Here is a 23,530-nt window from a genome sequence, read left to right on the forward strand (position 1 = left end):
AAGGTAACCAAAATGTATTTTATAATTCATAATGAACAGAAGATTTGGCTCAGGTGGATTGCACAGAGGTTGTTTGTGGACATTGGGTCTTCGGATTGTATGGGATGATGAATTGAAGTTTGCACTAGGATTTTATCTGTACTCGTTCGAGGAGATTGACTAGAGGAAAGAGTTGTTATGGAAGTGAAATGATATTGATGATAAGGTTTATATGTATCGACGTATTGAAGAAGTATTATTGAGGTATTGAGATTGTGTGAAGTTGATGATTATTGGAGTTTTGGTGGACAAGAGGTAAGGTAAATGATATTGGCGATAAGGTTTATATGTATCGACGTATTGAAGAGGTATTATTGAGGTATTGAGATTTTGTGAAATTGATGATTATTGAGTTTTGGTGGACAAGAGGTAAGGTAAATGATATTGGCGATAAGGTTTATATGTATCGACGTATTGAAGAGGTGTTATTGAGGTATTGAGATTGTGTGAAATTGATGATTATTGGAGTTTTGGTGGACAAGAGGTAAGGTAAATGATATTGATGATAAGGTTTATATGTATCAATGTAAGAGGTATTATTGAAGTATTAAGATTATGTGATGCTGATGATTATTGGAGTTTTGGTGGATGAGAGGTGAAGTAAGTGAGGAGCACATTTTTTGTTTGTTGGTCTATATGGAACAAGGAGGATGAAGATAGCAGACTAGAACACTCAAGTGGAAAGAAGATTGTCTACACACACACTTTGTTAAATCAATAAGCAGTATACCTTTTTTTGAGAGAGGAAGTATTTGCATATCTTGGCACACTGACAGTTGTTCAGCAACCGTACATTTTGATTTGGCTTGGCAAACATTGGTCTTGACATGATGACTACGACGTTGACTAACTATTATTGACTGTTACACACTGATGCCATTACTACTTGATACACATGTCGAACATCAAATTTTGACAGAATTGCATTTACACAGTTAACACTATTCAATTACACAGTAGTACTTAATGTGGATGAAAGATGAGTGAGTGTGTTTTGTGTGTTTTCCTTTCCTAATCCCAAATAATTGGTACCGACTTAACTCCTAAATATTATTTTACTTGTTTGTTGCGGCTTGCACTGACACCCATAAATATTATAGGTTTACTGATATTTGTGTATTTGTAATAGTTAATATGACAATTCTCTGATATCATTTGTGTGTTATAATTTGTATGTTTAGTGTAAGAGCATTGATAATGATTTTGTAAAAGCAATTGTGTGTGCATTCAAACTGTTGTTCGTGCTTGCACCTGTTCAACATTGCTGGGTGCCACTAGGAGATGTTTAATTTGTGATAATGAACTCTGATGAACTGTCTAGTTAGTGATAGTGAATATTATGGACTGTTCCTTGCACCTGCTCAACATTGCTGGGTGCCACTGACGGAACTGCTTCTACTGAAATAAGGTCACTTGTTGCTGTCTGCACCTGTTCAACATTACTGGGTGCCACTGATGGACTACTTCTACTGAAATGATGTCACTTGTTGGTGTCTGCACCTGTTCAACATTACTGGGTGCCACTGATGGAACTGCTTCTACTGAAATGTCACTTGTTGGTGTCTGCACCTGTCCAACATTACTGGATGCCACTGATGGACTGCTTCTACTGAAATAATGTCACTTGTTGGTGTCTGCACCTGTTCAACATTACTGGGTGCCACTGGTGGAACTGCTTCTACTGAGATAATGTCACTTGTTGGTGTCTGCGCCTGCTCGCCATTTTTGGGTGCCACTGTTGAAGCTGTTTAAATACTGTTGATGAAATGTTATGAGACTGCTATTTGCACCTGTTGATCATTGCTGGGTGCTACTGTTGGAACTGTCAACTACTCTGAGGAGTTCTACTTGATTATTGAACTATTGAAAGGGTTTTATGTGAATATTTGTAAAAACTGATTTTTGTGTGTTTACTGTTTATGAAATGCTATGAGATTCTTACCTGTACCTGTTCGTCATTTCTGGTGCCATTGATTGAATAATACTTGTGTAAACTATTATGTAAAATCATATGCATGCAAGCATTTGTATTCCTTACTGTATTTCATATATTAGGTTATTGAAAGGTCAGTGCAAAGCCAAAATTTATTTAGTTATGTGATATTTACTTATTAATATTACTTTTTAATTTTTGTCTGTATTTTTTGGACGAATTTGGTGGTATTTTCACCACCAATGCTGGCAAAAATACCATCAAATTCTAGCCCATGGAGGAGGGGCATATGAAAGGTGGCTACACTGAGTCACAGCGCCGGAGATTGCGCCAGAGAGTATTATTCAGCCGCCTCCACTGGCAATAGTTGTTCAGAAGCGGTGGTAGGAGTGCTTGTCGTGAAGTCGTCGTGGTGAGTTCTTGTCGAGAAGCGGTGGTAGGTAGTTCTTGTCGAGAAGCGGTGGTAGAGAGTGCTTGTGGAGATGTTGCAGTAGCGTGTCGTTGTTGAGAATATCCTATGGAGAATGCTTGTTCAGATGTTGTCATATTGCTTTGATGGACTAGAGTGTACTTTCCGTCAAAATATATGAAGGTAAAAAAATTCCTTTTTTTTATTATTTCAATGTCTTAAACAATAATGCCTCTTGGTCACAGGTCCAGTCAACAAAGCATCTGGCTCGTGTTCATGTATTAGACTGTAATTCGGGTTCCTATGTGCAATTACAGTATTTCTGTTTTATTTAATTAATTCAGTCTAAATGGTATCTAAAATATCTTGTCTTATTGAGGAGGTACCGTGCCAGATGTGTACGTTGAATCACACTTCCACACACAGAACAGTTACATTTGTGTTTTGTTGTTTTGTAGGTTTTATAGTTGCTGGGGACTTAATTAATTAATTGTGTTAACGGAAGTTTTCTTTCATTGTTTGTTGTTATTTTATGCAGTCAGATTGCGTACTAATACTACTCAGGGCCAACCGGTTGCGAGGCTGCGTAACCGGACAGACAGTAAAAATTATTTGCATAATCAAAAAAATATTTAATTAAGCCCCCATGCAACCTGTTCCCCTGAGTGGCGCCGTCATAGCATGTCTTCAAAATGGCTGCTACACTTGACGTTCGTCAGAAGCAACGTGCTGTCATAGAATTCCTGTCCTGTGAAAACGAGACAGTGGGAAACATCCACAAGAGGTTGAGAAAGGTGTATGGAGATGCTGCTGTCGATTGCAGTACAGTTAGTCGGTGGGCAAGCAGGTTACGTGATGAAAGTAGGCACGGCAATATTGAGGATTGTCCTCACAGCGGCAGGCCTCGTACTGCACACACTCCAGACAATGTGCAGAGAGTTAACGAATTGGTGACTGCTGACAGACGCATCACAGTGAACGAATTGTCACGCTACATTGGGGTAGGGGAAGGAAGTGTTTGCAGAATACTAAAAGTCTTGGCGTTAAAAAAGGTTTGTGCCAGGTGGATTCCCAGGATGTTGACAGTGGCTCACAAAGAAACAAGCAAAACGGTATGCAGCGAACTTTTGGAACAGTACGAGAATGGTGGAGGTGAATTTCTTGGAAGAATTGTGACAGGTGATGAAACATGGCTCTATCATTTTTCACCAGAGACGGAGAGGCAATCAATGGAGTGGCATCATGCAAATTCACCCAAGAAAAAAATTCAAAACCATACCTTCTTTTGGAAAAGTTAGGCTACGGTGTTTTTCGATTCCGAAGGACTCTTGCTTGTGGATATCATGCCAAGTGGTACCAACACAAATTCTGATGCATATGTGACTACACTGAAGAAACTTCATGCTCGACTGAGTCGTGTTCGACCACATCGGCAAAAGCAAGATGTTTTGCTGTTGCACGACAATGCACGGCCACATGTCAGTCAAAAAACCATGGAAGTGATCACAAAACTCGGATGGACAACACTGAAACAACCGCCTTACAGTCCTGACCTGCCTCCATGTGACTATCATCCCTTTGGGAAACTGAAAGACTCTCTTCGTGGAACAAGGTTTGAAGATGATGACTCCCTTGTGCATGCTGCCAAACAGTTGAAACGTCCCCTTAAAACAAATTATACATATGAAACGTCCACTTAGAACAATTATACAAGCCTGTGCTTAACCTGACACACAATATTATTTAGCGCAACGCAATCTGACTTTCAATAACCCCTACAAAACAATGGCCCTGACTAACTTTAACCTATACCTTTTACAAATCACTTACCTCACAAAAATCTTCGCTACTCAAGCTACTGCAAAACAGCGAGCGCCACTACTGCCAGCTAAATAAAAGATTCAAACTACTGAAGGTACTAACTACTGATAGGGATAGTTAGCAAATGAAAGATATTAATAGAGAACAAACAATGTATTTACCTTAATATTCATAATTGACATTCAGTCTTACAGATTATCAAAACTCCGCCATCTCTCTCCACACGTCCACCACTGCTGGCGGCTCACCTCCAACTGCCCAACGCTACGCGCTGTTAACATCCAGCTATAGCAGTTCATGACAACAATGGCAGACAACAATGCAAACTAGCCACATACTGCACACAGCACAGCCAGTGATTTTCATACAGAGAGCGCTACGTAACGTTGCCAATAAGAAAACATAAACATCAAACTTACATAAAGAAAACATAAACAGCCTACTTACATAGCCCCCATGCTCCCCACAAAAATTTTTACAAATGGTGTTGGGCACTGGCCAATACAGATTTGACAAAAATTTTTCACAATTACAGTAACAAAGACATAAAATGCACACACTTATTTATACAATGTTGGTCAACAGCTAAAATTTTCTCACAGTCCATAAAGACAGTCCAGATTGTTCATCATAATAGTAATTACAGTTTTTGTTTTTCACAAAGTCTCATTAGTAAAAGAAATTGCACATAGAAGTAGTGGATTTCCATGCAGTCTTGAAGAAGTAGTGTTGTCCTTCCAACGGAAAGACAGTGCTGACTCTTGAAATGCTGACAGGTAATGGGCCACAATGGAACAAACCCACAGCAGAGTCATTCGAAGTTCTGACGAATATTGGTAGGTAGGTCATCACTGAGCAGACCCACTGCAGTCCTGGTAGAGAGTATGGTATTGATGGGCCACCAGAGATGCAGACCCACTGTAGTCCTTGTAGAGATGGCCAGCAGCCATCTGTTGTGACTGTGCAGGTGCACAATCACCATTGAAGAGTCTTGCGGATAATAGAGCAAGTCCATAACCACCACTTGTGCATTCACAAAGTTTTTGGGAATTGTCCTTAGAACCAGCAATGCTGTTATCCAGTCCCTTGCTGAATTATTAACACACGTGCAAACACTAACAGTCCCTACTTCTCACATATTGTCCATATACTATGACCAACAGAAATGTGTGCAGTGAAATGAATGCTTACAAGTTACTTAATTTGAGTAACTGGTGTCAATTACAATTATATAACATAAGAATACAATTACAAAGATACAAAATACATCATTAAAACATAACAATACAGATAATATTTGTAGTGCAGGCTTTACAAAACAATAGAAATAAACATATACATCAGTGTTACAGGAATGATGACATGAGTACATACATAAAAGATCAGAATCACTTTTAAAAATTCAACTTCACACATGAGCATTAAAACAAAACAGAATAAATAAAGTCTAAGCATCTTTACAAAGAAAATAACAGAGTATTAGAAAAATTCTACAACATAGCTCTCATCAGCTAAACACATAAAGACAGGAAAACACTAATACACAAGGGTACACAAACACATAGTGGGATAACACCAAAAGGAAAGGACAGGGTTCGTTTTCAATGTAACATTTGGTACTGCAGTCCACCCCACAACTTCATTCCGTACATCTTTCATCTTATTTCAACCTTTGTTTCCACCAAAAAATTCTATCTAAGCATGCTTTCTGTATTTATATGTTCACACATTGCTTACCTCATCATTTATTTCCAAGAAAATCCTACCTATACCTCGTTCCTGTATTCTATTCATATTTCTTTTAAAATAATTATTTCTGATTGTACAATACTCATTGGGGCCCAAATCTTTCTTCGCAATGCATTCTTTACCTATTCTCCATAGTCAGTTTCTTATATAGTCTACCCCCTCTTAAGCTAACTTAAATCTACTGAGCTCAGATATATATACCAAGGGACGAGGCAATGCAGCATCACAACAAATCAACACAAACAGAAATGACAAAAAATGCAAATTGGCAAAGCTAGCAGCATAAATTAGCAAAAGTCAAATTCAATAACACTATGCCTGGCAAACAGCAGCAACTTATACCTAAACATGACATAGCTCAAGCAGAAAAAATATTACAGTAAAAACAACAATGCAGACAAGGGAAATGCATATTCACATCTTAATGTCTATGTAATTAAAGTGGTGCACCATAACAACTTATTGTAAAAAAAATATTACCATGTACTTGAAAAGAAAATTTTGTTTTACTGTTGCTAGTTCCTTCTTATTGTTCTTTCCTTTCCAAGTGCTCCTTTTTAAAGAATGTGGATCATAAAATAATTAATTAATAAATCTGTTGACAGAAAGAGTTCACATTAGCAAATGCATTTCATTTTATAAGAGCAATGCTGCAACACAGCTGGAAACCAGACATCAAATGAAATAAGCAGCTACGAAAAGCAAAGCATAAAAATATCATTCAATAGTCATGTGACATTTCATTTCATAAGTTAATTGCTCTCAACTCTCGTACAAAGACTCTTGTCATAATCAGGTGTGCAGATGTAAAAATATTTCTTGTCAATTCATAAGCATTTCAATAATTAGCACAAAGTGCGAGTAATCATATGTTTTTAAGTAACGAGGGTGTCGCATTAGCGATGAAAGGCACGCCCTAATGGCTTGTTCTCCAGGTGTTTGACACAGCTGTGTGCCCACAACGCATTACAAAAATCATATGTTTTCAAGTAGCGAGCGTGTCGCATTAGCGATGCCCTCTACAAGGAAATGTCATTAACAGGGGTATAGGCCTCTCTTTGTCCTTCTCTTCCACCTGTGCCTCTGGCACACCCTAATGGCTTTCTTTTCTACCTGAGCGTCTGAAAAGGCTTGTTCTCCAGGTGTCTGACACACCTGGGTGCCCACGTCACATTATGTGCAGGTGGTCACTTAACTTTCTTACGGAAATATTTACGACAGTAGTTTCCGCTACAGTGACAGTCTCATATAAAAACATTTCACAGGTCAAGAATTTTATTGACATAAACATACCTCAACAGCATAATACACATCGTCGTCGTAAAAATAACATCATAACACCTCAGTCAAATGTCAAAAACGTCGTAGCTTCCTGCAATAATTTCAAAACCTAAAGAAAATTCTCTGCTCATTTCAGTAGTGTCATCTACCTCAAACGTACTTTAAAAATTATGATCTCATACCAAAATACATCATTCAAAGCTCTCATAGTATCACAATGGTACCAAAAAAATATGAACAGTGCAAAAGGTACAGACAAAGTACAATTTCTTAAGTGTGAAGTAATCCAACTCTGTAATTGCGTAAACATGTGTCACTGACGTAGTAAAAGGATGTTTGTTTCTCTGTTAAATGATCAGATAGGTGTGTAATTTATGTGTTAGAGAAATATGGTACCGATGTGTAAAGTTGTATAAGCAAATACCATATTAGCTAGGGCTCCTTGTGCTTGCCAAACACATGGTACACAAAGTAGGCGTGTACCCCCCTGAGGTTTATTGTAATTATACCCTCAGGTGTTACAGATTACAGCAATGGAATGAAATGTATCACAAAAAACTTTCTTTGTAATTCAAAAATCTTTAAAAATAAATGTTTTAAGTACAAAATTAATCACTCAAATACGTGTCCAGTAGCGCTAAATATGCGTCTTGCTGTAAGATAATCTCTGGGAAGTGTCGTAGTTATTGTCCTCCGAAAGCTAAGTTCTGCAGAAGTCAATGTACTTACCTCATGATACACAAAAGTGAAATGCTTTGCGTATAGATAACTTAGTTATTACGCTTATTGCCGTGATGAGGAAAGTACTGTGCTGTAACGTATTGTTGTCCTACGGAAAAGGCTGTCTCCTTGTAGCAATAGCACAAAAGTCACCACTAAAACATGTCTCACTTTATAGAAGAATTCAAAAAAAACTGTGCAGATATAAAACAGATACACCGCAAAAGCAACATTGTAAATTCTCACGCATTAGTAGTGTCGTGATAAAATCGTGTAGCTGTCACATAAACTAACCATTGTCTCATCTGGTATCTCACAGAAAGCACCTCAAATCCAGAATCCACTCGTAAGCAAACCAAAATGTTGCATGCTAACAGTTTCTTAAGTCTGACAAAGCATACTAGAAATGTGAAGCGAAACGTTTTATGGCAAAGACAAAATTAAAAAGCAGATTATCTCCCAATAAATGGTTTTACATGTGAAATGTGGTGTAGCCCTTTACTCTTCCTAGCACGCAGAGTTTCAACTTTAACGCAATTATCATGTGGTATACGTCGGTAAAGAATACTGGAATTTTGCTCAAGGTTAGCGTCAATGTCATTTTTCTCGGAGCCAGCCGGCGCACGCAGCTGCCTGCGGTGCGAGTCATTGTCTGTTTCTTTGTTGGCGCGCGCCGTTACTGGGATTAGGAGGCCTAACTTCCACAAATTCGCCTTGCCCAGAGGGCCCAGCTCTGTTTAAAACTCGCCAGTTCTGATGCAGTTCAGGTCTGTCGTTACGATCATATCGTCTGTCGCCATGTCGGTAGTTTACATAGTTTCTTGTTTGTCGGTCATGTGGTAGAGAATTTCTCCCGGAATCGTAACTGCGTGCTGAACTGTTGCGTCTGAAGTTATTCTGTCTCCCTTGATAATAATTGTTTTGGTTTCCATATTGTCTGTTTCTATGGTAATCTCTGTCATATTCATTACTACGGAAAGGTGATCTTTCCCTGTAACTATTACTCTGCCAGTGGTTGTCATATGGGTGGTGTCTGTTTTGGTCACGATTTACGTTGTAAGAATAGGTTTGTCGTGGCCATTTATTGTTTCTGTCGTCACGGAATTGTGACGGATGTGACCTGTAGTGATTGTTTTCCTGTTTTCGCATCCCGCGACTGTCTGTGTCAATTTCCAGTTCTTGTAACAATCCCTGAAAAGCTTCAATGTCGTCTTTGCAACGTCCTGCCAAAATAATATGTCGTAAATGTTCAGGCAGTTTGATTAAGCAAATGCGGATGAGTTCTGAGGGGCTGTATGGGTTTGATAGGTACTGATTCTTGTGCAACATGTCTTCAAAATATTTGACAAGACTGGAAAATTCAGATTGTTCAAAGTGTTTCATCATCATGATGCTATGTTTTACGCGATCTTGTGTAGCTTGTGACCAATATGCTGAGAGGAACGCATGGTAAAATTCTCCTTCACTGTGACAATCGTGAATGACCGATCGCATTCTTACAGCTGGTTCATTTTCTAAGTAGCCACACATAAATTCTAATCTGTGTTCTAATGACCAGTTGGGAGGAAAACAATGAGAGAATTGATGGAGCCACGCTTGTGGATGAATGTCGTTGGCAGAATTCTTGAATGTTTTGAATTTACGTGTAGTAATGAACAGCTTATAGTCAAAATCATCATGTCGGCGAGTCACATATCGGTCATTGTTACGTCGTTTCGGCGGTTCCATTTCAAATTTCGGTGTACCTTGCCAATTTCTTTCATAATTACCGAAATGCCCTGTGCTATTATATTGTGGCTTTTCCGTATTTCTAAGTTCCTCTTCCCGTGTTGGAGCGCGAGTATCCTCTGAAATATGTAATTCTTGTATTACCTGTGTCAACTGATCTTGTACTTCCCGGATTTCTCTTTTGTACTGTGTATTGATTTGATTTTGATTTTGTTTGAATTTTCTAATTTGTTCATAGTCTTCTGTGTCAGTGAAGGCTACGGGTCTTGTGTCATTCAGATCATCATCTACCTTTGTAGATAAGTTAGTGACCTGATCCGAAAGTTCGGCTACTTTCTCCGATAGTGAACACATTTCCTCAGTGTGTTTTTCTGAACCAAGTTTCAGAGTGTCCATTTGTGTTGAAATCGAATCTACTGTGTTCTTTAAGTTTTCCTGAGTTTTTGCCAGTTGCGTAACCGAATCGGTAGATGCAACTGAGTCAATTTTAGCCCACAAGGTCTCATGATTTTCATGAACAATGGTTTGCAGCTCTTTTATGGCTGCTTCGTGATTCTGTAATACATTCTCATGACGCGAAAAAATAGGTTGGAAATGCTCACAAATTTGTGTTTTTACGTCATTACAGACTTTCTGACATTTCGATTCTATTTTATGTAACTCAGTAGTTAAATCTTCACGTGTTTGTTCAAGCATATGTTCCACTGAGTCTAACTTTTGAAGCTTTTGTTCCATTGTGTCTAACTTTAGAAGATTTTGTTCCATTGTGTCTAACTTTTGAAGATTTTGTCCCATCTGTCTCTGATTTTGTTCCATTTGTTGCATTAATTGCAATAATAATGTATTAGTGTCTGGAATCTGTTTCTCTATGCTTTTTGGCAGTGCGTTTTCACCGGCAGCATTCACATTTTGACAAGCAGAAAATGTGTCTTGACTCATTTGAGAAAACGGTGAGGACGCAAAACCTGAATCTACAGTATTTGCAAAATTGTGTCCTGTCATTTCGGATTCCTGAGGCGAGCTGTTGCCGACCGATCGATCGATAATGCTTCCCTGTTCACTACCTGTTTCACTGCCTACGCCATTGTCTGACGCCCGCTCCATTTCCCTATGCACAGTTACCAAATTACTACTTTGAATATTAGTTAACTCATTACATGGTGGGGCCAACACACTGCTTTCGTCTTCACTGTCATTTCTCAGTTTACTTTGGAGTCGAGTGTTACGTTTTTCACACGCCATTATTTTCACAATATTTCACACGATAACACAGAAAAGCACAATTTGAATAGCAAAAATAAGAGAACACATTAACATAGCACTGAAAATAATATCTAGTTAATTGCAGCTGCGAAATACTTGGTGCAAATCTACATGCATGCCACAACTGTTTTACTGTGCAACAATGAAAGTCTGCAACTACCCAGGAGATTCTCTCTACAATTACGCACTAGCAATAAACAAAAGCTACATTAAATACACAAACTACAAGAAAAAATCAGAAGATTCCAGTGAGGTATCCTAGGCTAAGGGTCGACATATGAAACGTCCCCTTAAAACCATTTATACATATGAAACGTCCACTTAGAACAATTATACAAGCCTGTGCTTAACCTGACACACAATATTATTTAGCGCAACGCAATCTGACTTTCAATAACCCCTACAAAACAATGGCCCTGACTAACTTTAACCTATACCTTTTACAAATCACTTACCTCACAAAAATCTTCGCTACTCAAGCTACTGCAAAACAGCGAGCGCCACTACTGCCAGCTAAATAAAAGATTCAAACTACTGAAGGTACTAACTACTGATAGGGATAGTTAGCAAATGAAAGATATTAATAGAGAACAAACAATGTATTTACCTTAATATTCATAATTGACATTCAGTCTTACAGATTATCAAAACTCCGCCATCTCTCTCCACACGTCCACCACTGCTGGCGGCTCACCTCCAACTGCCCAACGCTACGCGCTGTTAACATCCAGCTATAGCAGTTCATGACAACAATGGCAGACAACAATGCAAGCTAGCCACATACTGCACACAGCACAGCCAGTGATTTTCATACAGAGAGCGCTACGTAACGTTGCCAATAAGAAAACATAAACATCAAACTTACATAAAGAAAACATAAACAGCCTACTTACACAGTGGCTCCAACAGGTTGGTCCAGAATTTTACCGTGTGGGTATACAGGCGCTGGTTCCAAGATGGCGTAAGGCAATTGAGAGGGATGGAAATTACGTGGAGAAATGAAAATATTGTTCCAAAAGGATGTACCGGTATCTACACACTGTAAAACTTTCAAACATGTAAAAGATGGATTTGAAAAAAAAATAGTGCGCATTTAATTTGGAGTGACCTCGTATATGACGTGCAAGAGAAGATTGTGGTTTTAACTACCATTCTTATTGTGCTACATTTGAAATAAATTTGTAATTACTTGAAGAAAAATGATGTGCACAGACTGGGTTCGCCCTTCCACGTCTCCTATGCTTTGTCCATCCTATGCACGGACATTTCAGTCATTATGCATAGTAAGCTGGTCTCACCAATTACTCTGCAACAACACGTTATTATACACGTTCATCAATATAAATGCTAAGGAGAAGACTTCATTAATAAATGGTTTAATGTTTCCAATGTTTTGTTCTCGATGCCACTGTTATGGGCTATAACCACATATGAGCTATCCACTCTGCAATGGCCGTCATATAAATGACAGAATTTGGATGTTTTCTGCTCGACCAGGTCTGGCCGAAGGTGATTCTGGACCAGTACCGAGTCTGTTTCTTCGATCATAGGTTTTTTTGAGGTGCAGGTATGCCGTTCTTGCCTCACAGCTTCCTTCCTCCTGATTCCCTTCAACGTAACTGTTAGGTTAGTGTCCAGATCAACTGTAGTGGAAGAGGGTAATCTCGCCACTTCTCTTACTGCCATGAGAACAGGTCTGTTTAACGTCAGTTCGGCTAGGAAGTAAGATGTAGTTTCGTGGACCATGTTATTGTTAATTTCTTCGAACTTATAAATGTGCTATACTCTTTTAGTGTGTTTCGTGCGTCAATAAACTCTTCCCAGCTTCCCAACTTCTCTGAAACAACTTTCAATCAGATTAGTTGTCATGTAATAGACACTCGTCCTGTGGATCATTATTCCAAATCACTTAATAAAGCCAAGGCCTCCGGTCCAGGTTGTATACCGATCAGGTTCCTCTAAGTATGTTGATACAATAACTCCATATTTATCAATTATATACAACCGCCCGTTCACAGAAAGATCCGTACCTAAAGACTGGAAAATTGCTCAAGTCACACCAATACCCAAAAACGGAAGTAGGAGTAATCCGTTGAATTACAGGCCCCTATCACTAACGTCGATTTGCAGTAGGGTTTTGGAACATAACGCTGTGTTCGAACATTATGAATTACCTGTGTGTGATGTCCTTAGGTTAGTTAGGTTTAAGTAGTCCAAAGTTATAGGGGACTGATGACCTCAGATGTTAAGTCCCATAGTGCTCAGAGTCATTTTGAACCTCGAAGAAAATGATTTATTCAGTTCTAGGCGATACAGTCTGGAACCGCGCGACTGCTACGGTCGCAGGTTCGAATCCTGCCTCGGGCATGGATGTGTGTGATGTCCTTAGGTTGGTTAGGTTTAAGTAGTTCTGAGTTCTAGGGGACTGATGACCTTAGAAGCTAAGTCCCATAGCGCTCAGAGCTATTTGAACCAAAATTATTTATTGATATATAGTCAGCACGAATTCAGAAAATATCGTTCTTGCGAAAACACGACTAGCTCTTTATACTCATGAAGTAATGAGTGCTATCGACAGGGGATGTCAAATTGATTCCATACTTTCAGATTTCCAGAAGGCTTTCGACACCGTTCCTCGCAAGCGCCTTCTATCCAAACTGCATGCCTATGGAATATCGCCTCAGTTGTGCGACTGGATTAGTGATTTCCTCTCAGAAAGGCCACAGCTCGTAGTAATAGACACAATGTCATTGAGTATAAGAGAAGTAGTATCCGGCGTTCCCCAAGGAAGTGTTATAGTCCCTTTGTTGTTCCTGATTGATATTAACGACATAGGAGACAATGTGTTTAGCCGTCTTATATTGTTTGCAGATGATGCTGTCATTTACCGTCTTATATAGTCCTCAGATGACCAAAACGAATTGCAAAATGATTTAGATAAGGCAGCTGTATGGTTCGAAAAGTGGCAATTGACCATGAATAAAAAAAAGTGTGAAGATATTCATTTGAGTACTAAAAGAAATCCGCTACATTTCGATTACGCGATAAGTCACACAAATCTGAAGGCTGTAAATTCAACGGAATAGTTAGGGATTACAATTACAAATACCCTAAATTGGAACGATCACATAGACAACATTGTGAGTAGAGCAAACCAAAGACTACGATTCATTGGCAGAACACTTAGAAGGTACAACAACTCTCCTAAAGAGACTGCTTACACCACGCTTGTCCGCCCTATTCTGAAGTATTGCTGTGCGTTGTGGGATCCGCGTCAGGTGGGACTGACGGATGACATCGAAAAAGTACAAAGAAGGGCAGCTCGTTTTGTATTATCGTGAAATAGGGGAGATAGTGCCACAGACATGATACGAGAATTGGAATGGCAATCATTAAAGCAAATGCGTTTTCCGTTGCGACGTGATCTTCTCATGAAATTTCAATCACCAGTTTCCTCCTCCAATTGCGGAAACATTCTGTTGGTACCCACCCGCATCATCACGATAAAATTAGAGAAATCAGGGCCCGCACAGAAAAATGTAAGGGCTCGTTTTTCCCGCGCTCCTTTCGAGAGCCCGGTAGAGAGACAGCTTGCAGGTGGTTCAAGAGTAATCACGTAGACGTAGATGTAGATTGCATCTAAGTGACCAAAGCGTGAGAGGTGAACTGGGGACCGTTGTCTGACAAGACATTCTTTGGGTTACCGAATGTGTCTGTGTAACGACAGGGGTAGATGACGTTCTTATTGGGTAAAACTTTATGTACTTTGTGAAAACGTCGAGAACTGCAAAAAAAAAAAAAAAAAAAAAAAAAAAGTGGGCTCCTCTTCCTACAGGGAAACTTCCCATGATGGCGACCGAAGTAAGTTCTCACAGGGCTCATGCTGTCAACTTTCTCTCTTTGGTTTTTTTTTTTTTTTCTGCTCAAGACGCACTTTGCACCATTATCGATCAATCTTCTTGAAGTTCACTTCCTGTTCGAAAATCGCAAAGTACTTTCGGCACCGTAGTGCACCAACAGCAGGTAAATGCACCTTATAAGGTCGGCCTGTATCTGCTGTGGCATGCATAACCTCCACCGTTCACTGTCGCGATGTGTTCGGACGTATAATACTCCGTTCATTAATCGATAATACATTCATCCTGCCTCGCTCGCTCGATCCTTGAGAATTTGATTCTTAATGCCAAGAAGCTGCGGGTCGTCTGTCTGGCGAGGAACTAGGTCCCAGAATTTGCGCTTCGTTCCTGCATCACACTCTACGTTTTAGGTTCTCTAAATATTAAGTTCCTTACTCGCCAGCCAGTCCACATCCTTGCTGGGCATGCCAGGAATGACACAGGACAACGCGCCTGGAACCAAGTTGTCTTTACCGGACACTTCCTTGACGGTGTAATTGAATTCCTGAAGCGCTATTGGTGCCGACAGCTGTTCAGGAACGTTAGTGTCCGGAGGTCGGTCACTTACCTGATAAACTAGAAGGCACTGCCGGAACCTGTACAGACTCCAAACAATTCCTTCTCTCGCAATCTCTTAACGTGCATCTTGCAAAACAAATTACTTTATGCTCCTTTTATCCTCCCTCACCTTGTTCCTGGTACGGTTCTTACACGACAGCATAGTAATTACTATATGTAGCGAGGAAAAATCTTTTGTTAAAGGCAGAGTGGTAGAGCGAAATGTTTCAGGTTAATGAGTCTGTAAGAGCTTGTAACTCGTACTCGTGCTTGTGCTTGTCAGAGAAACATTAGAACACGTTTTTCTTTAGTAGCCCAGACAAGTGGACACTTTGTGGCCTAATAGCTCACACATTTGCCGAAGAATCCCGTCAAACACAAGAACTCCCTCAACTGCCGCTAGTTTGCAGGTGAGATAAACTGCCGGATGGCTTCCAGTTTCTCTTCGCCCACTTACATTTTTCTAGCGTTAATAAGGGTCATACCAGCACGGGCCAACGTGACTTGACTGGAGAAATCCGGACCGATTGCATCTAGTGCGTGCATGTTCATCTCAGAGTAGCACTTGTACCCTATGACTTTAATTATTTGTTGAGTGTGTTGCAGTCTCTGACTTCCCGTAAAGTTGTTCTGTCTGTAGCCCCCCCCCCCCCCCCCGCCCTTATATTGGACAAGTTATTCTCTAATTTCTTAACACATGTCCTGCCGTCGTTCTGCCCCTTCTTCTTGTCAGTGTTTTCCATATGTTACTTTCTTCGCCGAGTACTTATTACTTGTCTTATCAGTCTACATAATTTTCAACATTCTTTTGTAGTACTATACCTCGAACGCTTCGATTCTCCTCTCTTGCAGTTTTATCTCTGTCCACGATTCACTGAAATTAAAACCGGTGTTTGATACCAGTAAACTTCTCTTGGCCTGGAATGCACTCTTTTGCTGAGCTAGTCTGCTTTTTATGTCCGTCTTGCTTCGGTCGTCATGGCTTATTTTGCTTCCAAGGTACCAGAGTTCCTTAACTTCGTCTACTTCGTGATCGCTAATTTTTATGTCAAGCTTCTCGCTATTCTAATTTCTGCTACTTCTCATCACTTTCATCTTTTTACGACTTATTCTCAGTCAGTACCCATTAGACTGTACATTCCATTCGACGGATCCTTTAATTCTTCTTCACTTTCACTGAGGATCGCAAAGTCATCAGCGAATCTTAACACTGATAGCCACTCACTCTGAAATTTAAAACCATTCTTGAACCTTTCTTTTAATTCCGTCATTGCTTCTTCGATTTATAAAGTGAACAGTAGGAGTGAAAGACTGCGTCTCTGTCTTACACCCTTTTTAGTCCGAGCGCTTCGTTCTTGGTATTCTAGTCTTACCTCTTGATTTTTGTACACAATGTATATTAGACGTCTTTCCCTATAGCTTTTTCCTATTTTAAATTGTCGATTACATATTCTAGGTCGAAACAGCTAACGAACATGTCCAGATTTTTCTTAACTCTTTATTAGATTATCAAGTGCTGCGTCCGAACTGCGTCTCTGGTGCCTTTACCTTTTCTGAAACCAAACTGATCGTCAGCTAATGGAATGTAGAGGAGAATAAAATTGTTCTTCTTCCTTCACTTGGAGGTGACAGATATAGATCGAAAGTCTTCCTGGTCTCTGTTGAAAAACTTCGGCATAAGGCTGCAGTTCTGTGAACGAGTTGTTTTCTGCCCCCGAGACGAACAATTTCCATCTTGTATCCTCCTTTCTCTCCAGCTCGGCCCTTGGGAGTATGGTGTGGGGAGCGTCTGTCACAGGGTACCAAAGCTACTACCTGGCTGACTGAAAACTTGTCCCTCGCGTCCCACAACCTCCGTGCACGGCCTCACAAACTACTGGTAGCGGCTCCCTCTCCTCCCGTGTACTACTAGTGGCTTGGAGAAAGAATTATTCTTTCTCCATTCCCACTATAATGGAAGAGGAAAGTATTCCACACAAAATATCCGGCATCAGAAGGGAACATTAGCGAGTGCTCAAGATTCATATCAAATCCTTCGACCATTCGTCAAATTAAGATGCACTTACAAGCACTAACGAGGGCAATGGCCTAAGACACGGCCAACTGGTATGGTTCCAGTCACATTAATGTGACCACTTATCGAATGCCTGAATAACCAAATTTTGCAGCGTGGACTGCTACGCGACGTACAGGAAGAGAGTCAGTGAGGTTCTGGAAGATACCGACAGGGATGTTTAGCCACGCCCTCTCCAGTGCTGTGGCCATCTACACTACTTTTCTGAAATGAGGATCCATGGTGCGAACAACCCGATCGAGATGATCCCACAGATTCTCGATTAGGTTTTAATTCGGGGAACTTGAGTAGCAGCGGAGCACGTTATACCTGTAACGATACAGCCTTCCCCAAAATTCATATGAAATATCTGATACCACCATTTTATATGCATCAGGATAGTTATCGGACTTTGTTGTAGAGCCCCTTATTTACGTGTGGTAATAAAAATTCATTTAGACAGAATTAAGTACATTTAAGATTACGTGAACTTAGTCAACCCTCTCATGCTGATAAATTCATATTAACTGATTAAGAATATTTAGTTGAGAATTAAATCTTTTACATAATTCGGCCTTGGCACACATTTTCTAAATGCAGTGGGTTTTTTTTTAAAATATTTACTGAATTCTTTCCCGGCGTTAGCTATGGAACACAAGACTGTCTCTATTAGCAGAAAATGGTTAAATATTGCCAAGCCGACGTTTAATTATCATTGATAAAACACACTTCACTATACATTTAAGTTATTTGAAAGAACCAACAAATTGTTAAATTTCAACGTTAACTATCCGCCTATGAATGCACAAATGTGAAACTAGTAATAAATTCCGTCAGTCTCAGGATCGCTGCAAAAGAAAAACATTTTCTTTATTCACTGCTATTTTTTATCTGCTCCCGATTTACGGGTTTGGTTAAATTTTTCTTAGCGGAACAATTTTTTAAATGTGCCGCCGCTGCAAATCGTTCGGTCGCGGCTCAGCCCAGCAACACCAGCGATAATTGCTAAAAAATGCTGAAAATTCTTTAAAGAAATATTATAGATGACATGGGCAAGCTAATTTACATTAGTAATACACACTTTTGATAAATTATAATTTATTTGGACCACAACAATAATTCAACTTACAATAGTTTGTAATTTCTCCTCTAATGGCGGCTAAATCTAGATACAAACAAATGAAGTCTACTCATTCATAAAATGCTACGTCACAGGTTCCTCTCTCTCTCAGCTCTCGAGGAAGAATACAAAGAATGCACACTATGTATTCCTATTTATATCACTATCAATCGTTAATGTCTCTTTTGCAATCTGCGGCTGTATTTTACATTTTTGTTATCGCAGATATTGACACATTTCGTAATTACATTATGAGTATAGAAATATTACAATCATAAATACATCGAGAATATTACTACAGAAAATATTACAATAATAACGAATGTTCTTTACACAAAATTAAATAATATTTTTTGTTAAATAATTACAGTATATACAAATTGCTTCATAGCAGCGTATATAGTACAATTAAATTTTAGTTTAGTAATAGTGTGTGTGCTGCCAGGGAACGTTACATTGCCCCCTGGCAGCATTTGGCAAAGAGTTTCTATACTTTGATACAATGGTGCCAGTAACGTTCTTTACAATTCTGTATTTTTTATGGAATGGCTCTTTTAATTAGTCCCAGTGTTATATGTGTTCATGGCTCCCCCATTTGGGCGAAGGTAGACAGGAAACCTGGGCAAAACTGTGCCGGAACCCAGCCATCCCAGTTGGTTCATGATTAATCTTGTCTCTTTAACAGTCATTCTTTTGAATTGATTTAGCAGTTTGTCATCAACGGTTACATAATATCACAGTTACAGTTCAACGAAAGTTTGTTGTTGTGTGATTAACAACTCGTAATTATCATTTTTTGCGATATACTGCAAGGTCACTTGTCCTAGGATATATCACTTAGTTTTTTTGAAATCATTTAGCACAACGTCACTTTTCATAATGTTCCCACTACCTGCGTGTTACACATCTTGTTAGTGTTCATTTTCTCTTGTCAGTTTACGGGTATACATAATAAATGTTCACTGTTTATCAAAAATCGAGTTCATTGACATGTTATGCAGTTTGTGTAAATATTTTGGAATATGTCAATAATTCTGTAGTTGGTGAGCGGTGCGGGGTGATTGTTGAGCGGCGCTCGGCGCGGCGCGTCGGCTCCGTGTAGGTCACCGCCTCCGGTGTTGACAGCTACGGCGCGGAGAGGCGTGTGGCTGTCTGGTCTGCTACGGGCTGCTGCGGCTGCTGCATGGTTGAAGTAGCCGGATGCGCGTTGTATTTCAGCTCACCCGTGTGACATCTTCTTGCAGTGCTCCAGCCAAAATGCAACAAGTTCACAAACAGTGTACTATCCTTATGGGCATTTTTCCTGCTGTGGGAAAGAACGCACACAGTTATTGGCAGTTATTATTCAGTAGGCCTTGCACAATGTTTCGTTGTCACAGTAACACGTTTTATGGGCACACAATATTTTTTCACCATGTCATGACTTGTCATTAGTCACACGCATGTTTTCACCTTAGGACAAAATGTATCTCTGTAGTCAATACGTTTCCTGGCGTCCCTTGACGAACAAAGAGTTATAGTTTGACACTAGCTTGGTCCATCGTCTGTTATCGGCCCATTGTCGGCCCATTGTCGTGCTAGTTCCTTGTCCACTTGCACACACGGCGATGATACAGTTTCTTATTGCTTGTTCAAAACAACCTCGTGACGTATTGCTGCAGGTTTAACAGTCACTGTCTGTCTCCGCCACACAATACTACACTTTTGTCTAAGTTTTTGCAGTTACAATGTCCGTTGTGCAATTTTTTGTAACAGCACATTCGTAACTTCTTTGTTCGCTCTTTACCAAGGTGTGTGATAATTGCGTACATGGTAACAAATATTAAAATTTCGTATTAGTTTGCCCAAAAATCATCTATATTTATGTTCGAGTAGATTTTATTTGTGCATTCCAGCCGGATTCAGGCATATTGTTCAATAACTCCTTTGAAATTATGTCTCACTTTACTTGCAAGGTCCTACGTAACTACAGTGTAGTCTCTGTAGCCTAAAATTGACTTGGACTGTATCAGGCTAGCTCTTTTAACTGATTGGATCTGCACATGCTTCAATTGAAGCTTCTTTGTGCGTAACTTTGCGTTACATAAATTTGCAATAAGTTTGCCTCCCATGGTGCCCTCGGGTCACTACTGGGTGCATTATTCTCTTTGATAACACTGGTTTGAAAATCTTTTCTATTATATATATATATATATAATAGAAAAGATTGTACCAAGAAATATTGCAAGTTTGACACACATATAGAATATTATGCAGTACACAAACTAATCACTACTAAAATGTTCCTCCTGACTGATCTCTGTCACAATTTAACACTACAAATAGTTGCACTAATCAGGTTATCTGTGCAGACATTTAGAACAGGTTTAAGCTAACACTAATTAAAAGAAGACATAACACAAATATTCATAAACAAAAGAGAAAGTCAATCATATTCTTATAAATAAATACTTCTATACTAGTACATTATCTCTACAGATCACACATCATTAATGTTCATTCATTTTCAAAAGAATGGCGTCCCTTTTTACACATAACACATAGGACTATTAGCCATTTACTGTAGGAATATTTTCACATCCTTACGCGGATACAGTACCCGTACTCTCCCTGATTGGGGATCTGCTAAGAGATAGCTACTATTTCCTTCTTGGGCTAAGGAATGGAGTATGAGGCTCGACAGTAGGTTTTGTGAGGCTTCACCTCGATATTGTATTGATACCCCTTAACAATTCCTGGTCGTTCTGAAAATACATCTGCATAGTTAGATAATAACTGTACCAAATCCTGCTGTTGCATTGAGTTCAAATTTTCGGACTGTGACACTTTGTTCACAAGTGCGTCCACATTTGCTTTTAATTGATCACTTTGTACGTCTGGATAATAGAGATTTTGTCCTAGAGAATGATTGTCTAAATGTAGTATCCACTGATTCCTACATTTTACACTCCTGGAAATTGAAATAAGAACACCGTGAATTCATTGTCCCAGGAAGGGGAAACTTTATTGACACATTCCTGGGGTCAGATACATCACATGATCACACTGACAGAACCACAGGCACATAGACACAGGCAATAGAGCATGCACAATGTCGGCACTAGTACAGTGTATATCCACCTTTCGCAGCAATGCAGGCTGCTATTCTCCCATGGAGACGATCGTAGAGATGCTGGATGTAGTCCTGTGGAACGGCTTGCCATGCCATTTCCACCTGGCGCCTCAGTTGGACCAGCGTTCGTGCTGGACGTGCAGACCGCGTGAGACGACGCTTCATCCAGTCCCAAACATGCTCAATGGGGGAAAGATCCGGAGATCTTGCTGGCCAGGGTAGTTGACTTACACCTCCTAGAGCACGTTGGGTGGCACGGGATACATGCGGACGTGCATTGTCCTGTTGGAACAGCAAGTTCCCTTGCCGGTCTAGGAATGGTAGAACGATGGGTTCGATGACGGTTTGGATGTACCGTGCACTATTCAGTGTCCCCTCGACGATCACCAGTGGTGTACGGTCAGTGTAGGAGATCGCTCCCCACACCATGATGCCGGGTGTTGGCCCTGTGTGCCTCGGTCGTATGCAGTCCTGATTGTGGCGCTCACCTGCACGGCGCCAAACACGCATACGACCATCACTGGCACCAAGGCAGAAGCGACTCTCATCGCTGAAGACGACACGTCTCCATTCGTCCCTCCATTCACGCCTGTCGCGACACCACTGGAGGCGGGCTGCACGATGTTGGGGCGTGAGCGGAAGACGGCCTAACGGTGTGCGGGACCGTAGCCCAGCTTCATGGAGACGGTTGCGAATGGTCCTCGCCGATACCCCAGGAGCAACAGTGTCCCTAATTTGCTGGGAAGTGGCGGTGCGGTCCCCTACGGCACTGCGTAGGATCCTACGGTCTTGGCGTGCATCCGTACGTCGCTGCGGTCCGGTCCCAGGTCGACGGCACGTGCACCTTCCGCCGACCACTGGCGACAACATCGATGTACTGTGGAGACCTCACGCCCCACGTGTTGAGCAATTCGGCGGTACGTCCACCCGGCCTCCCGCATGCCCACTATACGCCCTCGCTCAAAGTCCGTCAACTGCGCATACGGTTCACGTCCACGCTGTCGCGGCATGCTACCAGTGTTAAAGACTGCGATGGAGCTCCGTATGCCACGGCAAACTGGCTGACACTGACGGCGGCGGTGCACAAATGCTGCGCAGCTAGCGCCATTCGACGGCCAACACCGCGGTTCCTGGTGCGTCCGCTGTGCCGTGCGTGTGATCATTGCTTGTACAGCCCTCTCGCAGTGTCCGGAGCAAGTATGGTGGGTCTGACACACCGGTGTCAATGTGTTCTTTTTTCCATTTCCAGGAGTGTATGTTAATATGTTAATAGCATTACAATTAGGCACAAGTACTTCTTCAGATCTGAGCATGGACAATTATATCCTCCTACCCGCGTTCATCAAACTTAATTTTCCCCGGGAAAGGTCGACTACTGCTTCCCTTTCTCTCAAAAAATCTACCCCCAAAATGCAGGCTACCTTTAAACCCTTTACTACCAGGAATGAGCACGCTATGGCTTCTCTCCCTATATACATCTATACCCGCACTTGGAGTTTAATTATTTGTCGCTGTGCACTGATGGCTCCAGTGACTTTGCAATTGTTCACAGGAAAAGTCAGCATACGCTTTTCTTTCCCCAGTACTCTTAATAAGTCCATATTCATGACACTGACAGTAGCACCTGTATCTACGATTGCTTGCACATCAATATTGTTAATTTTGATCTCTATTATTGCTTGTACTTTGTCTTTGTGCACCATTATGCACGTGGGTGGTTCAGTCCCATCTGTACCCCGTCATTATACCTGAGGATACAGATTTCCGATGTTTTATTGTGTGTTGGGCTGCTCTCACTCCAAACCTCAGCCGACGATGGAGAGCGTATCTCGGCTGAATCTAGTTTGT

Source organism: Schistocerca cancellata, chromosome 8 (genome assembly GCF_023864275.1).
Source record: "Schistocerca cancellata isolate TAMUIC-IGC-003103 chromosome 8, iqSchCanc2.1, whole genome shotgun sequence".
NCBI lineage: Eukaryota > Metazoa > Arthropoda > Insecta > Orthoptera > Acrididae > Schistocerca > Schistocerca cancellata.